Source organism: Dromiciops gliroides, chromosome 1 (genome assembly GCF_019393635.1).
Source record: "Dromiciops gliroides isolate mDroGli1 chromosome 1, mDroGli1.pri, whole genome shotgun sequence".
NCBI classification, from domain to species: domain Eukaryota; kingdom Metazoa; phylum Chordata; class Mammalia; order Microbiotheria; family Microbiotheriidae; genus Dromiciops; species Dromiciops gliroides.
Genome location: NC_057861.1, coordinates 125427668 through 125438883, shown reverse-complemented (window position 1 = coordinate 125438883; position 11216 = coordinate 125427668). Strand labels below are relative to the sequence as shown.

Below are 11216 nucleotides of genomic sequence, written 5' to 3'. Positions count from 1 at the left end.
AGCATCACCATGCCCAACTGGTTGTGGAAAATGGGGATTTATATTCACAATAAGGGGAGAGGTAAGGAAGCTAGGAAATTTTGGGAAGCCTGGAATAGAACTCCAATGCTTTAAAAAAATGGAGATTCTTTCTCCTTTCCCCTTCCTGACTGTGGTCAAAGTTGGAGAAGCACATGAGAGAAAGATAGATAAGAGAAGTATTAGAAATCAACGGAGTAATGATTAGTTCTATATAGATTCTAGGATGTGATTGGTAAGGGAAATATCTGATCAAAATGTGAAAGAAGCAAGACTGGGGAAAAGAAAACATGAAATATTTAAGAGAGTTAGAAAAGGAATTGAGTAGAAAGTTTAGCAAAGTCCTGTAGTCTGAGTAAAAGTTTTTGGAGATTTGGAAAAAGGGAAGTGAGAAGGGGTTTTGATCTCATTCAGAGGAAGATATAGGAAAGTTTATGTGGTTATTCTTTTATGATATGCAACTTCAAATTCCTGGGCTCCAACGCTAGGGGATGGGAATGGGAAAGGGAAACCTCTGCTAATCCTTTTCTTTCTTTCTTTTCTTTTTTGGTGAGGCAATTGGGGTTAAGTGACTTGCCCAGGGTCACACAGCCAGTAAGTATTAAGTGTCTGAGGCTGGATTTGAACTCAGGTCCTCCTGACTCCAGGGCTGGTACTCTATCCACTGTGCCATCTAGCTGCCTCTATCCTTATCTTCCAATAAAACCATGACCAAGTTAACATAACCTCTCAGTGCCCCTGGAAACTATCTAAAGCTTTAAGTTACAGAAGTTACATTGCTATTTCCATGCCAAGGATTCTGAACAGAAATGAAATCAAAGATCTGATCTCCTCCTCCCACTGCTGCCCCACCCCACCAAAAAAACCTACAATTTTATAAAGCCCTCTACTAAATTCTATGAAAATGAAGACACAGGTTATTGTAAAACCTTTATTAATTTGTAAACATGGGAATTGATTGTTGTTTTTCTTGTTCATTTTTCAATAATGTTTGACTCTTTGGGACTCCATTTTGAGTTTTCTTGGCAAAGATAGTGAAGTGGTTTGCCATTTCCCCATCCAGCTCATTTTACAGATGAGGAAACAGAGGCAAACAAGATTAAACTACTTATTCAGGGTCACATAGCTAGTAAGTATATGAGGCTGGATTTGAATTCAAAAAGATAAATCTTTACTATAGGCCCAGCACTTTATCCACCAAGGCAGCTAGGTGTCACAGTAGATTAAGTATTGGCCTTGAAGTTGGATGGACCTGAGTTCAAATTTCATCTCAGGGGGCAGCTACGTGGCGCAGTGGATAGAGCACTGGCCCTGGAGTCAGGAGTATTTGAGTTCAAATTTGGCCTCAGACACTTAACACTTACTAGCTGTGTGACCCTGGGGAAGTCACTTAACCCCAATTGTCCGAACCAAAAAAAAAAACTCATCTCAGACACTCATTAAATGTGTGATCCTGGGCAAGTCATTTAACCCCAATTGCCTTAAACATTCAGAGCCATCTCCGGTCATTCTGATGTATACCTTCCCACTGAACCCAGATGTCTCTGGAGGAGATAATGAGGCTGGTGACATTGCACAGCCCTCCCTCAGTTAAATCCAATTCATTGCAAGTCATGACATCACTCTGATGCCATGGTCATCATGAAAGGGCAAACAATAATAAGCTTTATTCACTGCTTTACCTAGCTGCCCCAGGAATTATTACTTCATAAATAATTAAAATGAAAAAGAATAGATACATAGATTGTTAGGCATTGATGATACTTGAGGTGTATTTTAGAAGGAGCCCCTCATTTTACAGAAGGGGAAAATGAATCTCTGGGTGTCAAGTGACTTGCACAAGGTCACATGTAGTTAGTAGCTGAATTGAGACTTGAATCAATATTCCCAATTTCAAAGTCCTTGGCTTTTTTAGAAGTTTCTTTTCAATCACAGTGACATTGAATTAACTGTTGTAGTACCCACTGTTTGTTTTATCTACAAATAGATTTGGACTGATGTTTCTGAAGGAGAATACTGTAAACATAGACAGCAGAATGATAGTGAAAACAGAAAGAAAAATCAATTTCAATGACTAAGATGAAAATAAAAGTCTTGGATGTTTGCATTTATGTGAATATGGAGAATATTGATCCAACCCATCTTAAACCAGAAATGAGCAATGCAACTCTGCGGACTCTGACCTGTACTAAATATAATGGAAGAAACAGACATAACTTAGAGGACTTAGCTTCCTGTGAACAGAAAAGCAGACTATTCCTGACAATTTTACCTTTGTTCTTCCATATACACTCTTCCAGCTCATTTCATTTGTCATCTCTCCTCTCTTTTTTTCTCTTTAACACTTAGTCACACACACACACACACACACACACACACACACACACACACACACACACACACACACACACCCCTCCTCACAGTTCCTTCTGCCTTGCCTCTACTTTGTGTGTCACAGAGAGAAAATCTGAGGCAGTTTTTCCCATCACCTGTCAAACATGTCCCTGTCAGTAGTACTCCTGTTTATTCTTGTGCCTAAGCCTATCATGAATAAACTATTCACCTACAGGAAATAAATCAATTTTTCCAGAACATTAGGGCTTCCTTTGCTATTTAGTGGATAGGGTATAGCTATTGCCTACCACTGTTCTGAAAAACATTGTTCATCTCATATAAACCAGACATCTATTCACTATAGTTTCAGCTTATTCAAATTTTCATTATTTGTCTACACTGAAATGTAATGTACTCATAGGGAAATGAAGAGAAAGTAGTGACCTTCATCCAAGGGTTTCTCAAAGGACATTAAACAAAATAAGATAAGTTATTGCCCTATTCTTCAAACCTGGCAAAATGGAAATTTTGCATTCAGCTCAGAATCTTTAGTTGTCTCAAATAACATAGGATTTTGATATTAGCATGCCCATCTTAGAGGCACACCAATATCTGAGACAGTCTCATTATATGCAGTGTGTCATCAGGACGGGTAATGTCAGCACCCAAATTAAAATGTAGGACTTGGAACAAGCCCTTCATGTTGTGCCTAAATTCTTAGTGTCAACATAGCCAAACATGACCTTGCTTAAACAATCTCGTGCTGAAATTTCTGAACAGTATTACTTTTCCCTCATAAGGGAAAAAGAAACCACTTGTGACAAATGGTTATAGTCAATGAAGAAGCCTGGGGCTTACTGCAGATGAAAATTTGGGCAAATGCCTTTCCCATTCTTTAGTCGTTAAGATAGTTTCACCTGAAGATGGTCAGTGAAATGACAGTGCTTTTCTCTGACCGCTAACAGAAGAGACAATTGTGAGTAGTATAATTCAAATTCCCATTATAAACCTAACCTTTAATCATTCAAGGGTGGGAGGGGAGAAAGCAGAGTAGAAAGGGATGATAGCTGTCTTTTCACACTTTATTAAATAATATTTTTTAGGTTAACTATAAATATGATTTTATTTTTTTTGGCACGGGGCAAAGAGGGTTAATTGACTCGCCCAGGATCACACAACTAGTAAGTGTCAAGTGTCTGAGGCCGGATTTGAACTCGGGTCCTCCTGAAACCAGGGCCAGTGCTTTATCCACTGCACCACCTAGCTGCCCCAAATGTGAATCTTAACATGATAAAGACATAGTACAAAAAAAAAAAGTCAAAAAAATCATACCTAAGGGAGTTTGTTCAATATGACATAGTAAAGAAAGCAATGGGTTTGGTTCAAGTCAGAGACCCAGACTTTGATTCTATTTACTGATTTCATGAACTTGGGAAAACCTTTCTAATCGTCAGTTTCTTCATTTGGAAAAATGGAACTAATTATTACTAGGACCCTCACAGTATTGCTAGCTATGTCAAATGAGATAATGACTACAAAGTAAACCATAAGACATTTTAATTTATATTTTTGAGATAGAAAGCAGATCTAGTGCAGGTAAGAAAAACGAATATGATGAAAAATAATATCTGAACTCTATTAGGTTAACATGAAAATTATATAGTGATAATGATGAAAGTAATAATCTGTCAACAAATATTTCTTAAATACCTACTATGTGCAAATAACCATACTAGCGCTAGGAATACAAATAAAATGAATAAACAATCCCTGCTCAAATACAGCTTATTGTTGTTTGTCCTTTATTCATAAAGAGACATCAGGAGGTGTTGCCATGACTTGCAGTGAATTGGATTTAAGTGAGAGAAGACTGTGCAAGGTCACCATCTTTACTGTCTCCTCTAGAGCCAGCCATTTATGTCCAGTGGCAAAACATACATTAGGAGGCCTGGAGATGGCCCTAGATGTTTAAAGCAATTGGGTTTAAGTGACTTGTCCATGGTCACACAGATAATAAGTGTCTGAGGTGAGATTTGAACTCAGGTCCTCCCAACTACTGGGCCAGTGCTCTATCCACTGTGCCACTTAGCTGCTTATACTCTAATAAGGAAGACTGTATGTATGTATGCATAATACATATAGACATGTACATATAGATATATGTAGATATACTTATATATCAATACAGATACATAGAATGATTATAAAGATTATAAATATAGTAGAGTCAAATGTAAGACAGTTTAGGAAGAATGACACTAGCAACTGAGAGTATCAGGAAAGACTTCTTTTAGGTGGTGTTGACCTGCATCTTGAAGGAAGAGAAGAGTTCCATGAAGAAGAGATAATGAAAGAATGGTGGTTGTTCAGTTGTTTCAGCCATGTCTCATTCTTTGTGTATCCTTTTGGGCTTTTCTTGGCAAAGATACTGAAGTGGTTTGCAATTTTCTTCTCCAACTCATTTTTACAGATGAGGAAAATGAAGCAAATAGGGTTAAATAACTTTTCCAGGGTCACACATCTAGAAAGTGTCTGAGGCCAGATTTGAACTCTGGAAAATGAGTTTTCATGACTCCAGGCAGGGAGACAGGATGAAATGTCTTATGTGAGAGAAGTCTTTCCTGATCCCCCTTAATGATAATGTCTTCCATATTGATTATCTCCAATTTTTCCTTGAATATATCTTGTTTGTACATGGTTGTTTTTCATGTTTACTCCCCCATTAGACTCCCAGTTCCTTGAAAACAGGGACGATCTTTTGCCTTTCTTTGTATCCCCCAGGATTTAGCACAGTGCCTTGTACATATAATTGCTTAATAAATGCTTATTGATTGACTTTATAACTGTGAAGGTGAATTCAAATGGATTACAGCATGCAGAAGGAATAGTAATGTCCAATGAAGCTGAGACAGAAAGATCGGTTGTGGCCAAGTTGTGAAGGGCTTCAAAACTAAGCAGACAAGTTCATTCATATTTGATCCTAAAGGCAATATGAAGACTCCTGAGATAATTGAATAGGGAGAATCATATACATAAATACACATAGTCATGTGTGTATTTAAGGAAAGCTACCTTGGTGGCAATGTGGAAGATGGACTGGAATGGTGAGAGTCTTGAGCAAGAGAGATGAAATGAGACTGTTGCAATAATGCAGACGTGAGGGACAGCTGGATGGCACAGTGGATAAAGCACCAGCCCTGGATTCAGGAGGATCTGAGTTCAAATTTGGCCTCAATCACTTGACACTTAGTAGCTGTATGATACTGGGCAAGTCACTTAACTCTCTTTGCCCCCCCCCCACACACACACAGAAAACTGCAGACATAAGATGATGAGGGTCTGAACAAGGAATGATACAGAGAAGATTAGCATGACCTATGATCAAAGATGACAAATTCATGAAGCATTCCATATTTGTGAAATATAAAATCATACAAATTCACTCTGTGGTAAAATAATGGAATTTGGCAGACACCCAGGGGTCCGAATTCACTGATCTAGTAGTGTCTGAATTGGGAGTGAATGAGAAACTACTAAGTACCCACTTAAGAGGATTAGATTTTGAGCCACACCTGGCCCACCCTGTTAAACCTAGTCTAAACTTGGCCAACCCTGAGAAGGAGTGCCCTCAGGGGCTGTGGACTGTATCAACAACAGGGAACCAGTCTCAGCCACATAACTTGAAGGACCTCCACTTTGGGGGAAGGAGAAAAAGGTAGAAAAAGGGACCCCAACAGGAAGTGGCACACATGCTCTCTCTCTCTCTCTCTCTCTGGCCTGGGAGCTTTCGGAGTGGACTGGAGACAGGCTGAAGATCTGACTCACACAGAAATTATGGACCCCTGGTGGTGAGTTAATAAATTGGCCCCCACAATTCCTATCATATTAACTAAGATGACAAGAAGGGATGTGAGCGAATAGGTATACTAATGCATGGTTTGTAAAGTTGTGAACTAGTTCAACCATTCTGGAAAGCAACTTGGAACTTTGTCCAGAAAGCTATTATATTGTGCATACTCCTTTACCCAACAATAAAGCTATTAGGGCAATGCCCCAAAGAGATTGAAGGAAAAGGAAAAGGATCTATATTTACAAAAATATTTATGACAACTCTTTGTCATGACAAAGAATTGGAAACAGAGGGAATGTCCATTGATTAGGGAATGACTGAACAAATTATGGTATATGAATGTGATGGAATACTGCTTTTAAAAGAAATGATAAAGGAGATGGTTTCACAAAAGCCTTGGAAGACTTAACAGGAGCTGATGCAAAGTGAAGTAAGCAGAATCAGGAAAACAATTCATATAGTTATAGCGTTATCATAAAGATAATCAATTATAAAAAACTTAGTAATTCTGATCAATACAGTGACTCAAAAAATTCCAAAAGACATATGATGAAAAATATTATCCACCTCCAGAAAGAACTGATGGACTCAGAGTTAAGACTGAAACCTTTTTACTCTTTCCTTCTTTTTTCCTGGAAATAGTTAATGCAGAAATTTGTTTTGCTTAACCTCTAATTTGTAGTGGATTTTGTATTTCTTGCTTTCTTAATGAATGGAGGAAAAGGTGGGAAGAGGAAGAAAATTGGGAATTGGAAATAAAATTAAACAAAAAAGGGAAAATTAAGACGATGGAGAAAATAATTAATTTTTATTGATATTGACTAAGGGACAATCTGCAAGAGAAGATGAGATCAAGTGCACAAGTATTGGGGTTGGACTTGGAAAGGAGAAAGCATGATATGCCAATGGGTTTTAAGAGAAAGGGAAAAGAGAGATCTCATGTTCAGTGCCCTCTATTTTCTCAATAAATAAGAAATTAGATTCTCCACAAAACGAGATAGTGGAGAGGGAGTTTTGGTACACTTGAGGAAGTAAGTAAATTTTAGAATAGCCTATCTGGGAAGTGAGATAGGGAATTAATTAGGGAGGAACAAAAGGATAGGCTCACAGCAGTAATTACAGAATATTAATATATCCCAATATTATCCCTAAAAAGTATTCAATTATAAAAATCAATCACCTTATTTACCTATATAATAATCTTCCAAATATTAAACATAAAGAACTTGTACCAGGATAATTTCTTTCTGAGCTTGATCAAATAGAAAATGGAAAAAAATTATAATCATAATAACTGGCATTTATACTACTTTATGTTTTGCAAGGTGCTGTATATTTATAGGTTGATTGTCACAACAGTCCTGAAAGTATTGTTTCCCCCATTTTATAGATAAAAGTAGGCCCAAATTAATTAACACTTGTCCACAGTCACATAAGTAGTAAGGGCTGGAGGTAAGATTAGAATCCAAGGCCTTCCTGACTCCAAGTATCATTCTTTCTATTCTATTGCTGAATCCCCATTGCAAGTTAGTACTAATATGACCAGAAGGGTAAGGGTTTGTTTGTTTTTCCAAACCACATCTTATCAGGAATCCCTTTGACACTACAAACTTTCCCCATCAATTTGGTGTAGAAATTTTAGGTGGGAACTTAAGGGCCTTCCTGTAGTGAAACAAGAATTATAATATCAAAAATCTACAGATCCCTATTTCATAGAGGGGAAAATAAAAGACATTAAAAAGCCTACATCAGAACACAAAGAAAATATTAAGAGGTCTGTGTGACAGGTAGTGGCAGAGTGAGTGAAGAATTGCATTGTTTTCTAGGTGCCTTAAGACAATGTCTCGAGGTACCTTTCTGGATGTACATAATAAATATTTCATATCACTGATAAGATAGGAGAGGAGGTCCTCCTATTGTCCATCCTTAACTTTTATTAAGCTTCAAAATGATCAGCATTTAGAACTCAAAGGGACCAAGTGATCAACATATTAAACCCCCTAAATTTACAAATGAAAAAACAAAGGTCCCAAGAGATTAATTGAATTGCCAAAAAATATATAGGGAATAAATAGCAGAGCTTTGAATTGAACCTAAATCCTCTGATACCAAATTCAGGACACTGTGTTTTCTTCCAAAATGATTTATTTATTCCCAGTCCTCAAAAAGGTCAAGTTATCCCCTTAAAGAATTCAGCCTTGTGGTAAGGGCTAAGGGATTATCCCTACTGAGATTTACAAGCAAAGAAGGGATGTGATACTTAGCTCTCTGCCTTGCTTTCCCTTCACATGGAGGAAATCCCTCAGAATTTCAAATACCCCTAAAATAATTATTTCAGCATCATATCAGACATCATTCATCAGCATTTTACTTCAATTTAATAAACTTTTAAGTAGCTCCTATTTGAAGAAAATTCATACATAGCAAGTGATGGACTAAATAGAAAAATTAAAGAGGACACAACTTGTCTGCATGAGGATTACATTTTTATTTAGTGCACAAAATATACACAATAGGTATAAAACAAAATAAGACATAACAATTCCATAAAAAACACAAGTTTCCACATGTGATTCAAGAAGTCTCAGTATTATCATCAGCCCCTCCCTCAGACCAACAGCCCGGAAACCCATCATTACATAATCAATCTTTGGGTCCATTCAGCTTTGTAGCTGAAACTTCATTTATGTATTGTCCCCTCTGTTAGAAAGTGAGGTTCTTGAGAGTAGGCACTTGTCTTCCTTTTTTATTTGTTCCCAGAACTAAGCACAGTGTTTTGCACATAGTAAGCACTTAATAAAAATGTCATTCATTCATTCAAAATGCAGCCTAGTGTCCTTCCTGAAAAAAAAAAGAAAAGGGAGAAAAAGGAATTTTGTGGAGTAGCTCTCCAATCTCCATGTTATCAGAAAAATAATGAAGTGTTCATTTAAAAAAAAAAAGGAAAATAAACTTAAGGGGGATGGGGGAAAACAAAAGGAAATACTGACCTGCCTCAGGAGGTTGGAGTTTAAAAGAATGAGACATGAAGCAGAAATAAAGGACAACTGTATGCTTGGAGCTAAGCAACAGGTTATGAGGCTTTTCCAGGAGAGGAGGAAGTTGAAGCTATTGAGTTTGAAGCAATTACTTATACTCCAAGGAATGAAGATGTAGATACACAGGTGCTGCCGGTATAAACTCACTGAAAAACAGTGGTCAGTAAGTCCTTCTAAGGAAGGCTAGGAAGATAATAACAACAGAAATTTACAGTTAGCCTTGAACCTAAATCCAGGATTTGACCAAGAATCTCCAAAGACTTCTCAAAATATATTACTACTACCCACATCTGGTGATTCACCGGGACACCATAAGACTGTCAAAAGAAATCTGGTATAACATAGTCATTGGAAGGTATATGTGCATATGTTGGTGTTGGTAGATAAACTGAATTACCCAATCCACTTGCTAAAATTAAATAGCTTTCAGCCTTTCACTATCTCATTTGCATATTAAAGGGTCAGATCAACCAGTTAAGGATCCACAAAGACCTTGGACTTGCCCGCATTTAGGGTAGCTTTAGTGAAAGTTTAAAAATGGGAAACCTAACTCTTGTAGTTTTCTGCAGGAGTTGAGAAGACAGCCAGACATCAGTCCCCAGGACAGAAATTCCTGTTGATCCTGGAATATGGATTCTGGTTTTGGGTTTGGGTTTGGGTTGCTTTTCCCCCTGCAAATACATTAATAATATCCTTGGCCAGGATTTCAGCTGAAACTGATGCTGGAGGGGGAGATACCACTGCCAACCATCAGAGCCACGTGTTCCTGTCTGGAACAAGCCCAAGGGACCCAGTGGGCTCACTGGAGCAAATCATACAGCAAATATGTGGCATGACTCAAGTAGAAGCATGAGGACATTAGGTGAAAATATTAGGGGACCCTATGTGTCTGGGGATATTAATTGAATTTACAATATACATTCCTCATTCCTTATTCATGTACTTCTGTAATCATGATATCTACCTCCATCATTCTCCCTGCTGATGCTAGATACGTTTGTAGGAGACTAAGCGCCAATTTTATGGACAATATGTACTATAGCTATTTTGCTTTTTACTGCAATCCATCAGCAAATGCCTTCTCATTGAGCTAATTTTAAAATCTGGCTAACTATAGAAGATAAACACATTAGTAGGGACTCACAGGCCAGAGTTTTGGAAGTACATATTCACAGAATACTTTCACTTATGAGGCAGTCCTCAGAGGACTTACTCTTAGAGTGTGCATTAAATTATGGGGATAATCCAAAGGAATACTGCATAAGAATACATTATAAAGATGAGTAAGAAGCAGAGGATTTTGTGGGGATAGATGGAGTTTCCATCACTGGTGTTCATTGATCAGAAGGACTTAACTTGAGCAGAGCCAACAAATCCAGCTCTCAAAGAGTTTGCAACATTATGTACCACTAGTCTCTTATCTTGCTGTTAGAGTAGGGAAATGCATTTCATCATCTCTTCTTTGGGACCATGACTGTGCATTGTGTTATGGGCCCAGGGCACCCTAGAAGTTCTCTGACGCACATCAAAGAACCTTCTCCTTGAGAAACTAAACCAGAGGACAGACACATAGAGAGATAAGTGGAACCAGATCTGACTGAGCTAGCTCCATGACCCCCACTCCTCATTCTAGTCTCCCTCAACCCTGGGGAGATAAGATTAGGTGTGGCTGCTTCCTTTGGGTCCTGAAGAGATGGCTTGGGAGATCTGCAGCCACCCCTCACCCAATTCCTCCAGCCATCACCAGTGGGGGATGGTTTTCCACCCCTCACCCAATTCCTCCAGCCATCACCAATGGGGGATGGTCCTGCCTCATTAAAGGAACTTTCCAGTCAGATGGTCACCCCAATAAGTCCTCTATAAAAGTACCTGCCAGTCTCCTGCTCGAGGAGATTGGTATCTCAGAGCCACGTGTTTTATGACATGCCTCTCTCCCCATGAGAAGTCCAAGGATTTCTCTTGGTTTACCTTCCCTT

At 38.2% G+C, this 11216-nt stretch overlaps 1 pseudogene; it reads left to right on the top strand.

Annotated features, from left to right (window-relative positions):
* Nucleotides 1-5674: 5674 nt before the first annotated feature.
* LOC122737733 lies at nt 5675-5770 on the top strand (annotated as a pseudogene).
* Nucleotides 5771-11216: the final 5446 nt, after the last annotated feature.